Below are 19,677 nucleotides of genomic sequence, written 5' to 3'. Positions count from 1 at the left end.
TAACATTGATGAAATTCTCCTAACGTGTCACACGCTTTATTAAAGTGCCGAGTTTATACTAGTGGTGACATCTGACCTTTCCAGACCTGCCTAAACATCAGACACAGTTAGAATCTCTGCCAGGAGCCACAGAGCTCTACATGTGTGGTTCCAGCTCACCTTCTGGCTGAGGGTACTAGGTTTTTATCAGTCCCCCTTTACTATTTAAACCACCTACCCCCAGAACAATGGTAATCCACTGGTTATAGTAAGGTCCCCAGGCTGACTGACCTAATGACCACAGAGAAGCGATGAGCAGAGGAAGGTGACAGCTTATGATAGTGGTTCACGTTCAGAGCAGTGGAGCTACAATGGAATTCTTGTTAGGTGGTTCCCTTTGGTAGCGAGAGGGTGGGACTTGAGAAGATGGTTTCCAAATAGGTTACTCTGTCCCCTCTTTTGCAGATTTGCCTTTAATATGGGTTTCAAATGCTTTAGAATAAAAAAAAATGCAATTATTTTGTGCATTGCATAAAAGGGTGCCCCCCTCCACCATCCCCACCCTCCCCCACCCCGCCCTGCTGACCTTTCTACAGAAAACAACACTTTTGTGAATTTGATCCCGAAGTTCTTTTATGTCCGCTCCTCAAACTAATGTGCATAAGAATCTTGACAAAAATGTGGATTCCAATATAGTAGGTCTGGGGTGGGATCTGAAACTCACCTTTCCAAAATGCTCCCAGAGGATGCTGATGGTCCTGGCCTGGGTACCACACGCTGAATGATGAGACAGTCTGTGCTGTTTGTTAAAGGCTTGTTACTCAAAGTGTGGGCTGACCAGTAGCGTCCACATCACCTGGGGGCTTGTTAGAAACCCCAGGTAGGGTTTAGACCCACCCTCGACCTACTGCATGGTTAATCTGCATTTTTAAAAAGGTCTTTTTGCCCTGCCCCATGGATTTTAGGCACAGGAGAGTTTAAGAAGCCCTGTCTTTAAGTAAAACCCAAGACTAACAGCATCAGACTCCCGAGCACTGGGCTTCAGGCGGCTGCAATTTAACAAAGTCCCCAGTGATTCTTTTAAGCTCAATCCATCCAGGTGCAGGGCATTTCTTTGCAGTGACCCACAAGTACAAATGCTCCTGTTAGCCTCCCTATTTATAAGGCAGCTGGCTGAAGGCAATTCGCCCAAAGCTCTCAGGCCGGTGAATATGGGACTTTTATTTTGTGCCGGAAAAAAGGCTCCAAGGAACGCTGTCAGTTTGTGCAGAGGAAGGACTCCAGGAAGACTTTACCTGGAGCAAGAGGTGGGAGACACTTGCATGAAAATGAAGGTAAGTCCCCCACAGAAAGTGGCTGTCTGGTGAAGAGAGAAAACCCTTGGCGACATTCCTCATTTTACCAGCCTTTGTTCTGAAATAAAGGTGTAGGTACATCGAGTTTTTTCTTTGTAATTGAGGTGATCCTTCTCCAGGGACTGCAGTGCCTCTAAGCACAGGTGGTGTTTGGCTTCAGAAGATACTGCCCCATTGAGTAAAGGGTGTGTGTGTGTGTGTGTGTGTGTGTGAGAGAGAGAGAGAGAGAGAAACAGACAGACAGAGAAAGAGAGCATGTGCTTAGAAGAACCAATGACGACAGCAGCTTCTAGTAGGTCATTTGGTACATTTAAGATTCATCCAAGGGCAGAAGTCTTTCTTAACCATTTTTAGGACCAATAGGTGATATGTACAATGAGAAACACATTGTGCGGAGCTAAGAAGCCTTTATTTCCCCCTGGTTACCTTGAGAACATAAATGTTGACCCTCTGACTTTCCAGGAAACCCTAGAGGCCTTCGGTCTGGCTGTTCCTGGAGAAGTTAAGGGACTCGCCAAGAACTGCTCTGTGCTCACAGTGTGGGGGTGGAGAGAAGCTGCTGTTGGTTATTATTCATTTATGTCGCCAGTCATGTGTCAGCTTCGATGTCAAGATACAAACCGTAGGAGGAAGCAAACGCAGGGACGTTAATGCAGGCCGAGAGGCTATTTTCACGTTATGATGTGGCTTAAAAAGACCTTTCCACCCAGTGGCTTTCAGAGTGTTCCAGAGGGAAGGGACGTGGAAAAGTGGGAGCAGGGCCGGGCCCATTTCGGGGAACCCGGGGCTCTGTGCATGCAGCACGGCTGAAGGTCACTAAGCTGGAAGCAAGTTCTGGTGGGTCTGGAGATGGCTGGCCCAGGACAGGGGACAGGACTGTACCCAGTGGTTAGGGCATCAGTGCACGGGAATTTGCGCTGATGCCCTGCACCTGGGACAGGGAACGTGCCAAACGCTCCCTCCCCGGATGCTTAGGTCAGAAAACCTCTCTAGGCCCCGAGAAACACAGCAAGGGCCACCCGAAGCCCACTGTTCTGACCCGTGATCCTGCTGGACCGAGGCCGCCGGCCAGTCTGCACGAGCCTGCGCTTGGGATGCGCTCAGGGCCTCGATCCCTTCCTGCGTTTACACAAGTGGATCCAACCGCCTTTGCGAGTCACGTGGGGCTGCTTTCCTTCCAAGTTCCTTAGCTACTTAGAAATAAGCAGTCATGAGTGTTCCTTCTAAAATAGCTTGGCTTTTACTTGGAGTGTTAGCATTTTTAACACCGCAGTGGAAAAAGCGTCATGCCCTCCTCCCCCCCACCCATGTCAAAAATAGAGCAACTACTAGCATTAGAAGCACCCGATGCACAAGGTTAAACACAAATTCAGCCAAAAAAGTAGGAAAAATGGTAAAATTTCATTGATACGGACACGAAGGAGAGCTGACTGAGAGGGAATAAAACTGATTCTGCTTTGTGTTCAAGTTTTGTTTTCTTCCTCCTTTTCTCTCCGAGTGCTGAGGTCAGGTACCTGGGCAGGTAAAAGGATGCTGGCTCGCCAGCGCGGATTTCTGCGGCTCTTCATTAGGGCGACACTGTGAACCGGGGCTCAGAGGCTCTGCTAGATTTTGCCCTTCCGTCTCTTGGCTAGCCTGATTGGAAGGAGAAATGCTGCCGAAGGAGTCTGGTAACTTCTCTCCAGGGAGAGGAACGCCCCACATTTCAGTAATTCAAGGAAGCTGTTTCTGAGCTTGGAAGGAAGCCACGTCCAGCTCTCTGCCCGAGGACAGCTGCTCGGAACGGAGGCTTCGAGATTTAAGAGCAGCACCAGAGGCACCTGGGGCTGGTCCCCAGGGAGAGAAGACGTCACCCCTTTTCCCCTCTCACAAAAAGATAAGACAATATTTTATAAGTATCTGTAAAGGGAACGATGGAGCCCAAAAGCCACTTAAAAAAAAAGTCCTATTTTGCAAGATTTTCTTTTCTTTGACTTGGCTTGGTAGTTAAAGATTAAAGGAAAAAAACATCCAGTCCTCCTTTACTGCCAGAGATTGGCGCAATGTCAGGAGTTGAAGTTGGCAAGAATCACAAAGTCATCCGTGACTTTCTGAGCGTTTGAGACCCAGTCCGTTAGGAAGGAAATAAGGCAAGAACCTTCTCTTGGAGTGTGGATGCTCCCATTTTTTTTTCCTGACTAAACGATTAATTGCACACTTATTGTGACCTACTGGGCGCCCCATGTACTGTGAACTCAGATCTGCTCTTTGATCTTTCCTACAAGTTCCAGACCTCTTTGCAAATGCTTCTGCACTTTCACGGGTGGAAATTCTGCAATCTGGAAAGCAGAGTGCGATGTTAGTTTCCATAAATGCTAACGATGTGTGTTTTGAAACAACAGCCTGATCTGGGGCCTTTTCACTGCTTTCACCATAATTTCTTTTCAGAGCCATTTAAGCCTTGCTTAAAATGGAGAATGATACAGGGGTGTAGGGGTTGTACACTGCACTATCTCAGGTGTGTGCCACTTCTAGACATCATAGAACCGCTTTTGCGTTACTATGGTTTTCAAGGTAGTAGACTGTCCTGTTCTAACAAAATAAGCATATGGCCACGGTCTTCTGACCGATGAAAGTATCTTTAGGGAGAAGGCCCTTTTCTGAATTTGCACGGAAGTACCTCAGAGGCTAGTGGTAGCCTGGAGAGAAGCGGCTTGCTTTCCTAAATGCTGCCCATTAGACCTTATTTCTGCAGAATGTCGGTGGTTATGAGAAGTCAGGACGTCAGGCCTGTAGACCACTGCGTCTGCGTTGGATGACGCGGTACCCATCCAGGCTTACCTAGTCAGTTAGGAGCTCAGGTCTCTGGTCCGACGCAGTCCACGGCAAGTCCCTCGTGACACTTAGAGCTGGAAGGTGAAGGGGGCTCTCTCCATGAGAGCCAGCCTCCCTCTTATGAGCCAATAAACGCCGCTTCCTTGAAAGTGTAGCAGGTTAAATATGAACCCATAAATTTAGGTTTGCAAGGGAAACAAAAATCTTCAAAAATCTTCTATAACTCAGTTTTCTTTCTGCCTTTAAGACCTGCCTCCAGATTTAGACTAATTGGCCAAAAAATTTCTGTTTTTCTTGCATTGACCATGGATTTGGGCAATAGTTTGGAGCCCTATGGATTGTGGGTGGGGAGAGACCTACTTGGTCAGAGGGGCAGGTAGATTATGGACCAATGCCTTTACAGTCGGTTTCCTGCCACCTATTTCTCTTGAGGAGCTGAGTAAACAGCGAGCTACCTGCTTGAACGGTGTAGGAGGGAAAGAGAAGTGTGTTCACCTTGTTCAAATACTCTCCCAGCACTGGCACGTGCCCAGCCCGGGGAGCTAGGTTGGGAGTACGGGTGGTGCACGTCTGTGCACCCATCTCTCTGACTTCTGACCCCCTTCTGGGCTTTGGGACTCACCACTGTGCTTCGTTCTTGGAAGCATCGCTTCTTAACTGCTGGAGTCTGAGCTCACAGACCAGAAATGATGAAATGTTAGTCACTGTGGAGAGCTCTCCTCTCACACACTGTTCCTGCGGTGCAACTAAAAGGCTTTCCCTCGGGGCCCCTGGGCGGCTCCATGGTTGGGCATCTGCCTTTGGCTCAGGTCATGATCCTGGGGTCCTGGGATGGAGCCCCATGTTGGGCTCCCCACAGGAAGCCTGCATCTCCCTCTCCCTTTTTCCCTCCCCCTGCTTGTGTGTTCTCTCTCTCTCTCTCTCAAATAAATAAATAAATCTTAAAAAAAAAAAAGGGCTTTCACTCGTGATTCCAGGGGAACATAACTTCTAGAAGAATATGGCTCATGCTGGGTTAGAGGGAATCTGCTTCTTTACCTCCCTTGATAAGTGGTTGGTCTTCTGTTTCTTCTGTTGCTGATAAAACTGGCGAGTGCTAGGGACGTTCTCTGGGACCTGCCTCCAGCATGTTCACAGGGAATTCTTCTTCCTGTGGCTTTGCAGGTCCTTGGAAAGGGGGGTGCAGTAACCTTGGGCAAGCGACCAGTCCTATCTGCCTTGCTTACATAAGAGGGTTAGAAAGCCTTTCAGTTGTTTTTGAGCTGAGCCATAAGACCCCCCTGGAAGGCTTGATGGATAAGCACTGGGTGTTATACTATATGTTGGCAAATGGAACTTCAGTAAAAAAAAAAAAAATAAATAAATAAAATAAAAAATAAAAAAAATAGATACGGATTCAGAGGGGAAAAAATCATTAAACACTTTTACACATTAAATACATTTAATGATTTACTTTAAAAAAAATCTTGTAGGGTCTTCCCTCATCCTCTAAAGGTCTGATTCAGTAAGCCTGGGGTGGCGCCCTGGAAATCTGCATTTTTTTTTTAAACCAACACCATAGGGGATTCTGATGCCAGTCGTTTCTGTACTACCTTTTGAGTAGTTAAATGAAAATACATCCTGGGGTTTTACAAACCATGAAGCGCCACGCTAATGTGAAAGTTGTTCTTGATACTGTGATGTGGAACGTCCAACAAGTCCAACAAATCCTTACTCAGTCTTTTCGATGCAGCCAAGTTTACACCACCCGGAGAAGTCTCAGAGTGTGAAGCTGCTTTTGAAATTCCCGACCTAAAGAGTCGGCTCTCAATGGTTTTTATGGCTGTTTATTTTTCCCTCATGTTTTCTGCATGATCCGATTGATGCACATTTGCTTAAAAAGCTGCAGGCGATGATGCTGCACGTGTGGGATAAAATCAGAAAGCTCATTCTAGGTAGGTCTCTCTGCTGACTCCACGGGCCTCTCCGACTTACTGGGGTCCGTGGGTCGGGGTGGGGTTGGAGCCTACAGATCCGTCCTGTTTTCCAGGTCCTCCAGTTAGATTTCGGAGATGCTCCAGAGTGAATTTCAAACATTGCCATCCTGTGGCCCCAAAGGAGACTTGAACCCATCTTTTTACTTAAAAATCATAAAAAGGTCTCCAAACTATAGGCCGGACTCATCACAAACTTGCCTCGGTGCCGATGGAGTTGTGAAATGTGGGCGACAGAGTGCCGGGGTGGTGCTGCAGCCTGGGGACAGCAGCAAGGTGTCCTTCTCCCCGAGCCCCTGGGGGCGAGCAGGTGCAAGAGAGGGGTAGCTTGTTAGTGGTTCCCCACCTCCAGCCCCGGGGAACAGGCTGAAGGGAGGCCCGAGAGAGCCCCAACATCTTGGCTTCCTATGCACTGGGAACTCTTGTTGAGTAAGTATGAGCCTTAAATTGCTGGGCCGAGAGCCAGGATGGTCACCCTGGGCTGCCAGTGACGGGTGCTGGTAGTTCAGCAGACTTCTCCTCATGGTGAGCTCAGTGTTTGGGGGCTCCTCCTGGGGGGTTCTGGAGACACCTTGCGGGCACCAGGCAAACCTCTGGATGAGCAGAGTCCTGCTCCCTCCTGGGGTGACTGTCCTACTACTGCTGCCTGTGTGCCTCCGTGCGCTGTGCGAGGCCGTGGCTGAGGAATCCAGGGGCTGGGAGAACCCAGACAAGCACTGAGGACAACCAAGCCCAGCAACTCCTGCAGCACTTGTTCGTCACAAAGGGAGCCCCTGCTGATGGCAGGGAATTGCAGGTGATTCTGAGAAACAATATTTCTAGACCCAGTCTTACCACCCAGGGCTGATGAAGATCAGACCCCAAATTTGGGGCCCTACCATTTCAGCTCTGTAACTTTCTTGTTCTCTTAATATGTCATTAATTTCTTTTCAGTATAATGTTGAAATTTTTTTTTTGTTATATTGAAGCAATAAAGACTTACAAAAGTTGGACATACAGTGCGGAATTCTTTTTCTTTTCCTCCTGGGTCATTCGAGGTTGTGTCTCCCTCACTTCTAAATACTTCAGTATGTATTTCTTACAAATAAGGAAATTCTTCAATTTGGCTACTATATAACCATAAAAATCAGGGCATTAATAATGATGCGTTACTACCATCCTCAGATTCTGTCCAAGTTTCACCAGTTGTCTCAATGATGTCCTTTATAGCAGAAGTTTCCAGGCCAAAACCCTGTATTGCACTCTGCTGCCGTGTCTCTTCAGATGCTGTTACTCCAGGATATCTGGATGTAGCCGACTCTTGTGACCTGCCCACTTTCTTTTTTTTTAATATTCTATTTATTTATTCATGAGATAGAGAGGCGGAGAAGCAGGCTCCCTGCAGGGAGCCTGATGCAGGACTCGATCCTGGGACCCCAGGATCATGCCCCAGGCTGAAGGCGGCGCTAAACCACTGGGCCACCCAGGGATCCACCACTTTTTTTTTTTAAGGTAGGCTCCACACCCCACCCAGGGCTTGAACTCAGGATCCTGAGATCAAGACCTGAGCTGAGCTTATGGATGCTTAACCACCCGAGTTACCAGTTGCCCCTACAACCTGCCCACTTTTGAGGTCAATGGGCCAATGCGTAGTTTTGTTGCATGTCCTATATTTGGGGTTTGTCTGATGCCTCCTCATGACTGGATTCAGGTTACACATCTTCACCAGGGTTATTGCAGAAGTGACACCACCCTGCATGCTAGCAGGTAGCATGCAATTTAACTTTGTCTCATTATTGATAAAGTTCCTTCTGATAGATTATGGTGGCATCTACCAGGCTTGTCCATTGTAGTCACTCTTTTCCCCTTTGGAATTAAGAGAGATTTGATGGAGAGGAGCCTTGAGACCTTGTAAACATCCCATTTATCACCGAACTCTCAGTCTATACTTATATGAACTCCTGGCTTCCTACTTTATTCATTGAGTTGTAATCCATTACTTTCATTATTTGCTTAAATGCTCAAATTGTCCTCAGTTTGGTCAGAGGGAGCTCCTTCAATTTGGTTTCAGATTAAAAAAAAAATCTGTGTCTATCATTCTTTGAGCACATTCTTGCACAAAAAGATGTTCCAGATTCTTGTACTTTCTCTTCCAAAGCAAAGGAAACAGCCCTTCCTCCAAGGCTCTGGCTCCTTTTAGTGGGTATTGGTACTTAGAAGCCAAGATCTGGAAATGAGGTGTGCTCATTGCTGGTGCTTCTGCTCCTACATATTCACAGTGGACATGCTAGGGAATAATTATATAAACACACACAAACACAAATCTGTCTCTATATTCATCAACCATCCATTCATTTATCTGTCAAAGCTGAGTTTTTCCTGATAATCTCCAATTCCAGTCTAACAGCACAGGTTTCATTTTCATTTTGAAGTTTGAGGTTCCACAGTTAAACCTCACTTCTCTGAAAGTGAAAAACCAGGCTTAGATGGTTCTTTATGTACTTGCAGATCCATCCCTCATATGTAACCAATCTCTGTGTTCTACCATTCCCTGTCCTGCATGGATGCTCTCCTTACCTCATTTAGGATCCAACATCTGCCTCACCTCCTCACACCCATGAGGGATCCTTCCTCACCTCACCTGCACTCCACACCTAGCACAGGGTCGCTTCCCCTGTGTGAATTCTCTTCTCATCCACTTGGGCTTTCAACATCTCCAGGCAGGTCACCCATTCATGTGGATGCATTTTGCACCCTGCTTGGGCATCAGTGATGCATTGCATACATTCACCTACAACTTATCTTGTATATATGCTTTGTAACACTTTTGTTATATGGTTTATTTGCGGACTTTTCTCTTTTGCCTGTATCCCTCTTTTGAATGTAACTACCATCATTGAGTGACTGTTGCTTTTGCCATTGCACATCTTGACATAGTTGGTAGTCAGTAGTTATCCACCGATTGACAACATGCTAAAGGTATCTGTCTACTTTCCTGGGGTCCTGTTCTAATCATCAGGTAGCTTTTAAGATTGTTGGCCATTTAGTCTTTGCAGTAGATTTCTTCCTTGTGGTGATCATTCTTGCTGCCCACAAAATATTTCTGGTTCTTCTCCCTTCCTGGCACACGAATCGGTCATATGATAAGCATATGGCTAAGTGATATGCCAATGAAATGAGAGGAGAAGTGATGTGTATCCTCATGATGACGCTTTCAAAACCTGTGTATAGTTTGCTTTGTCTCCATCTCTTTCTTCTGGTGACTATGGAGGAACATGTTGAACCATCTTTATGAGTCCAGGACCTCAGTCATAATAAACACAGTCCCTCTGCTGATATGTGTTGGGCATGTAGTGTGAGCCACAAATAAACACCTGATGTGTAATTGTTCGAGATTCATATTTTGTTGTTGCTGTTGCATGCCCTCGACTATCTCAATGAAGCATTGTTTAAATAAAATAAAAAATGACATTTTACTTCATAATAACACTTTCTGCTTGCAAGAAACAGTTTGCAAATGAGCAGAACAGAATTCGGACTATGACCTTTGCAGGAGAGAAAAGCAAAGGAGCAAGTGTGAACTGACCCTCAGTTTTCTCTAGACATGAAAAACATTTCAACTAGTGGTGCCATAAAACTGTACAAAATATACACTAGAGATGCGTTCAGTACAGGCAGGTGATGGGCTGGATGACCTGCCAAGCCTCTCATTTCCTCCTCTAATTTCTGTGATTATCAAAATGATGAAGTACAGCCAGTTCATTAAAATCCCTTTTTGAAGGCTGACCTGAGGCTCCCTACGCATCTCTGTTTCTATGATGTATTTAAGGGATAATGCCTAAATTATCCTTCATGTGACCTGGCTCAGAGACCACATGGTCATGCCTCACACAATTGCCCATTTGGCCAACTCTAGTTTGAATCTTCTTAAGTTTATTTATTCACTTATTTACATAACTGATGTTTAAAGGGCCTGGAGAGGGGGACAGGGGAATGTGGATAGGCCCGTCCGATGGTAGAAATGCTCCGCTTAGGTGTGGGGGCAAGAAAGTTGCAGTTGAATGAGAAACTGCTCCAGGACTACTCCTCTGGAAACTGGGTGATTCTGTCATTTTCATCCTTTGAGTGTTGTGCCTTTTCTCCAAAATGAAAGATTCCCACTTCCTAACCAATAGAGTCCCACTTCCTAACCAATAGGGTCAGAACCCAAGGCTCTCTTCCCTTCCTCAAGCTTTCTCATCCCACACTAAGGTAAACTCAGACAGCAGGGCTAGGTCTTCACACTTCCCATATGCTCAAGTAGCTGTGGACACGTGGCCATGAATAAAACAGTGCTTCTCACCTTCGTTGTGGTCTTCTCAGCAGTTCATCTCCTACCCTGTCAGTCTAGAGGAGAGGCTGAGACTCCATGTTACGATAAAATCTGCTAACTGACTCTGATGCCCTCAGACCACATTTTGAGTACAAGGAATGAGAGGAGATAGTTTCTGCTCTGGTGGAGTTCGCCATCTTGAGGAAGACAAAGGAAGGCCAGAAAATAGAGACAGAACCATACATGTGGAAACAGACATGGAAGGAGACACGACACTGGGCATGTTTACACACTATCCTGAGGAGTCAGGTTTTCAGCTGGGTCTGTAACGGTGATGCCACAGCTGGGGTTCTCAGGAAGTGGAGGCTGAGAACAGAGTAGGGTGCAGAAGATCCTCAGGAGAGATCAACACATGGAAAAGAAGGGAGAGGAAGAAGGGATGAGCAGAAGGAGAAGTCAAACTTAAGAGCAGGCCAACAAAGCTTCGGGTATACAGGGAGGAGCATTGGAGCAAATACTGCCCATCAGAGTCCTGCACTGGGCCGTATGGCCAGGCCTCTTTCTGCAGCCAAGGCAGGACCCAAGGGGTTGACAATGGAAGTCTGTTGCCTCTGTGTCCCCTGAAGCAAATCCTTCCTGGAAGGAAGGGTCTGAATGCTGCATTTCTGTATCCACATGGTGGCTTCTGAAGAGCTTGGGCAGAGCTTCTCTCTTATTATTAGAAATTGAAATATTTAGGGACTGGCTTTGTATGACTGTTTTGGAGCTGATCACTGTGGTGATTGATAAATGAATTTCCAGAGCAGGGTTTTCCCACAAGACATGGCTGCTCAAAACCTTAGTCATGCAGATCTATCGAAGGATGAAGGCCTCCACTTATTTGTAGGAAGCAGAGGAGTGACCCAGGCTGGTGGGACATTTGGAGGTGAGGGCTCACCTATGGTGGTCAATCTGGTGGCGGGGGCAGTGGCCATTGTCACGGATGCAGTGTGAAGCTAGCAGCTTAAATAAAATCCAGAAAAATAAGGTTGTGCAGCTTAATAAGGACTAGCAGCTTAAATAAAATCCAGAAAAATAAGGTTGTGCAGCTTAATAAGGACTATCAGCTTAAATAAAATCCAGAAAAATAAGGTTGTGCGTAAGGCATTTATAGAATGATAACCCAGAGATGATCCATCTTGTTTGTTTAGGGTTTCTTAGAATTTCAGGAAGGTGGTATAGGCCTGGTATATAGTTTCAAATGACTCATTTCATGGGACTCAACTTCCATGTGTCTGTGGTTCAGAATCACCAATAGTGGCTTAAAACAACACACATTTTATGTGACACTTTCTGCAGGTCAGGAGTCTGAGCACAGCTTCGCTAGGTGCCTCTGGCTCTGAGTATCTCAGAAGGCTGCATACAGATGTCACCTGAGTCCATAGTCATATCTAGAGGCTTCACTGTGGAAGAACCCGTGTCTGAACCCATATGATTGTTGGAAGGATTCCTTTCCTTCAGGGCTAGTGGATTAAAAGACTCCATTCCTTACTGGTTGTTGGTTGAAAGCTGCCTTCCCTTCTTTGCCACGGGGGCCTTGCATCTGACAGCTTCATCAAAGTGTACAATCTGAGATGTAGTAGAGAGACTGTCCAGAAGATGAGAGTCACATGTTTTACAATCTGATCTCAGAAGTGACATCCCATCATTTCTGCCACATTCGATTCAAGGTGAATGTAATAAAAGCACATGATTGATCCAGCCCTCCCTCAAAAGATGGGATTATATGAGAGAATACCAGTGGGTGTGGATTCTTGGGAGATACTCATAAAAAAATAATTGATTCAGAAGGAAAACAAACTGATAAAGATAAGCAGAGATTTTAGGAAACTCTACATCCAAGGTACATCATCAAAAGGGAATTCTGATGGACTCAACAGTGGTGGTAACTGACATAATAAAGCTGGTCCTCAGGGTTAACTGCAATTGAGACTCCAGGGCAATAAAGGTAATCAAGAGCATCCTTACACTTTGGGGGTGTTGAGTTTGAACATTAAAACTTACAAGTTACCAAGTGATAAAATTTTATTTACAAGATCATCACTCAGGGACAGAGCTCTAGACTGAGAAGAGTTACTTCGATAAGCCATGGGCATGAGAGACTAGACCCAGAGTAGCCAATGGTTTCATAAATTGCCTCTGGGTCAAGATGATTTTGCTTGGATGAAAACAGAAATGCAAGTTTGGGTGCAGAGTGGAATTGTTCAGGATAAGACCATAGAGGGAAGTCTGTGTGGTTGCTTGCTGGGAGGGACAGCCATCTCAAGAGGGAGGCTCAGGAAGGAGATTCGTTGCAAATATCCAATCCCTTTCATAAAATCATTAGGAAGTCTCCAGTGATCCCTACCGCTTTGTGGAAGGAATCTTATGGAGGGCATAAAGAGAAGACAAGGGGGTTGCCTCTGAGGAACGTCAGATATTCATTAGATGGAAAGCAGAGGAAATTGAGTGTTTTGCCTCCTCTTTATTCATCTACCCTTGAACCCAACAATATAATATCATTCACCAAACCACGGAGTGCTAGGGATCCAGAGATGAACAGAGACCAATACAGCTGCTGCCCAGAGTTGATAAACGTGTGACTGGGTCTGAGGTGAACAAATGCTTCCAGATACTCTAAGTCACGACCAGGGCCAAGATGCTATGTGTGTGCATATGTGCGTGTGCAAGTGTGCATGTATGTGTGTGTGTGCAAATAAGTAGGGTTATCTGGGCCAGAAAGTGGCTGACCAAGCACCCAAAGTGGCCTTTTTTTGAAATCACCTTTTGGCGGCCCCAAGATGAAATCACATGAGTTGTAAAGGCTGTGGAAGTTGACTCTGGATCTGCCTCTTTCTCTGCCAGGATCAGCGGGTGTTCTTTCCCAAAACATGGTTGGTAAGTAAGGTAATGAGTTTCCTCAGTTCACTTCTGCTGCCTCGAGTGTTTGTACAACCCAGCATTGACTTTTGGCCCCTCCTCTCCAGAAGACCAAAGTCATGCATTTTTAATTGGAGTTTTTCAGCCAAAGAGCAAACTGGCTTGCTGCCCAACTTATGGGTGAAGATGTCGAGAGAGAAACCCTCACCTTCTGTCCTGCTGGAAGCAAATGAAAACAAACCACTTTTCTCTCTTTTCCAGCTGCTTTCTCTCCTCCACAGGCAAGACTCTATTTAAAGCACCAACTCTTTCCCAGTTTTAAGCCAAGGGATAGAAATCTACTGGCTTAGCCTTTGTCTTTCTCTGGTGAATTTAGGCTGCCAATGCTTGTCGTATTTACGGTCCCCTCCTCCTGTCCCCGTCCCATTTCCACCTCTTGCCCATGGCAAATTCAGCTTATAGGTGTGGTGGTGGTGGTGGTGATGATGGTGGTGGTGGTTGTGTGTGTGTGTGTGTGTGTGTTGGGGGGGGGTGTTAAGCCTCCCCCAAAGCAATAAGTCAGAGTCCTTGAAAACCACCGTTGCTAACATTTATTTCTAATTCTTCAAAGTCTTTTTTGAAGGAAAAATAAAGCCTGCAACCTACACAGCACCCCCATAGGGACAATCTTTCTTTGGCTCAGTTTGGTAATTCAGTTGTGATAGGTAAAGTAGTGCAGCCATAGCAAAAGCAAGGAGGAGGGGGAAAAAAAAAGCAAAAAGGAGGGAGAAAAAAGCCTGCCAGCAGCTGTCATCTATCTTGTGAAAAGTAAAAAGTGCTTACCCGTGCCCAGATAGTAAATTCTACCTGCTTTATTAAATAAATGTAATATTTCACTCAGAGAAGGAGACCTTTGGAATATCTGGAAAATCTTGCAGGCTTTGAAATGGAATAAAGATTGATTTATGTGGAGGTTCACTTGTATGTGTGTTTTTCTTCCCCCTGACACAAAGAATGGTAACTGAGACACAAGATTCATTTTAAGAGACCAAGAGAAGGAGTTGGGTATTGCGAATTTGGGTGTTTTATTTATCTTACTAAAAAAAAGAAAAAGAAGGATCATAGGGTTTATCAGATAGCTAGAAGATTTTATGATATGGATATGGTAGAGCTATTTCAAGAAATGATGCCAATGTGTGTGAAGGGCCTGGCCTGGAGGCTGTCACATAGTAGGTGTTCAAAATGGTTGCTGTTGTGTGAAATTAAGGTTTTGCATCTATGGTTTCGACTTTTCTTTTGTGTCCTGCCTTGAACCAAAGGTCATTTAAGACTTAGGATCATTTCAGTTGCTCATGATAGATATCCAAATCAAACTGGTTTAATTAAAAAAAAAAAAAAAAGCTGGCTCACGAAACTCAAAAGCTTATGGAGGGATGGCCTCAGGTATGGCTGGATCCGGGCTCTTAAATCATAGCAGTAGGGTTCTTTCTCCACCTCTTGGATCCAGTTGCATAGTATTGGTTTTCACCTAGTAAGACTCTCTCTTGCAGTGGCCCCAATTTCAGGCTCTCTTCTCCAGCTTTCTGCTGTCTGTGGCTCATCTCCAGCAGGGAAAGAGAGTTTCTCTTTCAAAGATCTTTGAGCTTTAGGATTCACTTCAGTTGGGTCAGCTGAGCTCAGGAATACAGCCTGAGCAAATCATTATGGCCAGTGGGATGGGATTATACTCATTGGATCAGCTCTGTCTGGCCCCCAGGGCCTAAGCATGGAGCGGGGGTGGCTCTTCAGGGAAAAGGGGTGTGATTACCCCCAAAACAGGGGCAATAGCAATGGATGTCAATTTCAGTGGCTGAAATAAACTCTGGGAATTTTGAAACCGATGCTTTTACTCCTTAAATTATTTATTTGATAACTAAATATACATTAATGGGGATGCCTGGATGGCTCAGTGGCTGAGCGTCTGCCTTTAGCTCAGGTCATGATCCCGGGGTCCTGGGATTGAGTCCCGCAACAGGCTCCCCCACAGAGAGCCTGCTTCTCCACTTGCCTATGTCTCTGCCTCTCTCTTTCTGTGTTTCTCTCATGAATAAATAAATAAAATCTTAAAAAAAATACACATTAATGAATGAGTATAGATGGTGCACCCACATATCCAGTGTTTGCCTTTCAGGTTGAGCAGAGGATGAGGCCCAGGAGGAAGGGAGGGAGGGGGAACCAATAACTCAGTCTTGCCCCCCGCCCCCCCCCCCCGAGAAGAAAGTAATGATCAAATCATAAATACCACACATGTGTTTTCTATAAATCAGACCTGTGCTAGATGCTTGTGTGTACGGTCTTTAATCATCACGCACCCCGTGGAGCGGCCGCTGTACTATGCCCGTTTCTCAGATGAGGAGGCTGAGGCTCAGAGGGTGTAAGTGACTTGCCCACATTTCCCCTGGGATCCAGCTACTCCTAACTGCCACGCTACTATCTTACAAGGAGCTTTTAGGCGTTCTGCATCAGTAATTCTTTTTGGGTGAGCGACATTTATTAATTCAGAGTACATTTATGAAGTTGTGCTAGAGACCAAAATCCATGCTGGGTGTAGGAACGCAAAGGTGAAAAGGATGGGTGTGATCTTGTCCACTTATTGGCCACTGCTTGTGTGTAAGTGCAGAACCAGCCCCTCAGGGTCCACGGAGCAGGGCAGGCGAGTGCAAGAGCGGGGTCGGGGTGGGGGGGAACCCGAGGCCTGCCCTGGGGAGAGATGGCACAGGGAAGTGAGTGACAGGTGTTTGTGAAACATTGGGCCTGCAGGTAAGTCAGGAAAACAAGGTTGTTCTTCAGAGATTCGTCTTAGGGAACTGTTTTTCCCCAGCACTGGGCTCTGCAAATGGTTTACAATGGCTCTGGCTCCCTGGAGCCTGACTCTGGGGGCTGCAGGGCACAGGCAGAAGGAGCACCCCAAACAGTGTGACTTCTGGGAATAAGAGAGGCTGCTGGGGTCATATCCTGGCAGGAGAGGGTAAAGGAGGGGGTCACCAAGAAGCCCGAGGTCCTCTGATGGATTTCCTCATGACATGGTGTGCTCCTGAGGAAGGACGCTGTGCTAGGGGATGTGGGTGCCCTCAGGGTTGCTTTCTCCTGAGGCCTCTCTCCTTACCTCGCAGATGGCCACCTTTTCTCTGGGCATGTGCCTCCCTGCCCTTCTTGTTCTTATAGGGACGCCAGTCTTTTTGGGTTACAGCCCCATCCCATGACCTCATTTGATCTCAGTTACCACTGTAAAGGCCATTTATCCAAAGACAGGCCCACTGGGGATAGGAATTTTGGGGGAGGGACTGAATTCAGTCCATAACAGTTGGCACGATTGGTGGATACCCCTTGACTGGTGGCTGTCAAATATCGGGGGTCACATTATGTGGCCTTGATGTTACAGCAGTGAGCAATGCATCCCTTCCAAAGTGTGGCCCAGGGGTGCCACTCCCAGCAGAGCAGACCCAGACCAACCTGGGGTCTTAGGGGCAGCCAGGTAACACATACATGGAAGGAAAAGGCTGGACATAAAAATAGGGGTCACTTTGCCTTTCATTTTCTGTCTCTTGCTAGAAGTGTAGCTACAGAGAAAACTCCCTCCCTGTAATGAAGACACCAGAACAAGCACAGGGACAGATTGGAAATGGACCTTTGACCCTGGTTAGTGATGGGGAGCATCCGGACCCCTGTGCACGGGCAAACTGGGTGGCTGTCTTGTATGAGTGTGGAATTTCTGTTGTCTGAGCCTCTGATGTTTTTTAAGACATATTAGACTTCTGGATTTATTTATTTTTATGAAACCTCTGGATTTGTAAATATCAGTATCGGATTAAAAAATTTCAAAACTCCTGTGGACAGATTGAACACGTCTGTGGGGCAGCCATTATGAGATTTCTGGACCAGAAACTTCTAAGCCATCCTGTAGCCCTGTAAATTAGGGATATAGTACCTTCCTCCCTGACGCTTATAGATTGATAAATTTTGCTCGCATATGAAATGACCTGGAATAAACACACCGTTTGATGTAACCTTGCATCTTTTTTTTTTTTTTAAGATTTTATTTATTCATGAGACACACAGAGAGAGAGAGAGAGAGAGAGAGAGGCAGAGACCCAGGCGGAGGGAGAAGCAGGCTCCATGCAAGGAGCCCAATGTGGGATTCGATCCTGGGTCTCCAGGATCACGCCCTGGGCTGAAGGCAGAGCTAAACCGCTGAGCCACCTGGGCTGCCCCAACTTTGCATCTTCTAAACATTTATTTTTTAACTTAATCTTTTAAAATATTTTATTTATTCAAGAGAGAAAGTGAGAGTGTGAGGAAGAGCATGAGCAGGGGAGGGGCGAGAGAGAGAGAAAAGCAGACTCCCCACTCAGGAGGGAGCTGGACTTGGGGCTCCATCCCAGAACCTCAGGATCACGACCTGAGCCAAGGGCAGATGCTTGACCAATGGAGCCACCCAGGTGCCCTGTGCATCTCCTAAACCTTTCAGCCGTAGGCCCCACTCCACCTCTTCAGCCTCCTGTGGGACTAGGGTCCCACAGATGGACCAATGTCTGTTGGTGGCCCCACATCAGACAGTAAGGGTGCCACTTAAACCTGCCCCACCCCATGCACAACTCCCCCCATCCTGCTAGCAGTCCAGGATTTGGTCTTCTGGCTGACCTGAGAGGTTGCTGGGATGTGGCCCTGTGGGACCCAAGGGGGTGGCGTGCCCTGACGCGTGCTGGGAGTGCCCTGCTGGAAGGCAGCTGCTCAGAACGCTTTTGGCGGTAGAAGCAAGGTGGCTCCTGGTTGCAGACTGGATGGTCAGCGGGGACCTTCTGGTGGCGTGGTGGCAAGAAGCTGCCTTTTGTGGGCCAGCTGGCTTCTGTCCATCAGCCTCTTTGGCATTTCCTGGTGGCGCCTGGACCCTGGGAGGAGGCGTGCTGGTTTCCCCTGCATCTTCTTTCAGCCTCTCTGGCTGGTGCCACCCCCTTTATGATGCACATCAAGGACCCCACGTCTCTGTGAGGCCTGCGTGGAGCCACAGCTCAAGGCCAGGTGCCTGGGGTGCACAGGAGGAGCTCTGGCTCCCTGAGGGCGAGGCACCCAGGCACCTGACTCCCTGCACCTCGCTCGGACCCAGGTCCTCCCTTCCCTCATCGTTGTTCTGCAGAGCTAATTGGGAGGCCTCCCAGGACCCACGAAGCCTGGATTTCCCATCAGTAACTACGAACGGCCTTCTCTGCCAGGGCAGGTGGAGTTCAGTCTTAGAAAACACCATGGCTTGGTATCTGGCTTCCCTTTCAGTTTTTGGTCTGTGCTGGGGAAGGAAAGCACCGTGGGCTGAAAAACTCCATGTGTTTCAAACAGAAAAAAAAAAAAAGAAAAAAAAAAGTTTGCCTTATTTCAAAACATGTGGTGCGTGTTCCTGTGTTGCGAGTCGCTGGTGAAACGGTTGAGCCCGTGGCACTGGGAGTCCCACGCTTGATTGGAGTTGCAGCCTGGCCATTTATTAGCGACATGACTTCGATAAATTTATCGAACTCCTAACTATCGGTTTCTCAGTCTGTTAACTTTATATCCACTTTATGGAGCTGTCGAGGGGATCAGATGGAATTTGGTGTTCGTGGAGCGTGTCAGATAATACAGCACCGTAGCACTAAGTGCCACCCAACAGTCATTCAACACGCAGCACACATTCACGGCGCATCCTTGCACGGCGGGCTCTGTTGTACGTGCTCGAGTCGCACGTGCTGCAAGTGTGCGGATGGTCACTGGCCTCGAGCAGCCTCCCGTCTGCTGGGGAAAGAGAGAGGATTATGCTAGCAAGAATAGAGCTGGATTCATAAGGGGACTATGGGTGTCCAGGGGATAGAGGAAGGGTCTCTAATCTGGCCTGGGGAGCTGGGGACAGCTTCCTGGAGGAAGCGGTGTTTAATCTGGTTTCTAAAATAAGCGTAGGGCAGCCAGCCAGCAGTAGGGACTGTGCACAAGAGGTAGAGGAAGGGGGATGGCCCAAGTAGGGGGGAGACAATAGATCAGAATCTGGGTGGCAAACCTTACTGTTTTTTTTTTTTTTTTTTTTTTTTTTGCCATTTGAACCCATAGGGATGGTTCATTTTCATTTCGCTTTAAATAAAACTACTAATCACAGGTGATTTCCAAGTGTATCTTCTATCAGGACCTTTTCAATAGCACTATTTGACCTGATGGTTCAGAGAAATGGAGTGACATTAGCATATCTAAGAGAAATTCCTTTGGGAGAGAGTTTGGAAAAGTCATTAATGGAACAGAGAGGAAGTAAAAGACATTTCTGAGCCATTTCCAATTTCAGATCCCCATTTCTGCTAGCAGTATTTTGACCTTTCTGTTCTATTTATTTAAAAAA

Source organism: Canis lupus, chromosome 24 (assembly GCF_003254725.2).
Source record: "Canis lupus dingo isolate Sandy chromosome 24, ASM325472v2, whole genome shotgun sequence".
NCBI lineage: Eukaryota > Metazoa > Chordata > Mammalia > Carnivora > Canidae > Canis > Canis lupus.
The sequence above is the reverse complement of the archived record's forward strand: the minus strand, read 5'-3'. Positions refer to the sequence as shown.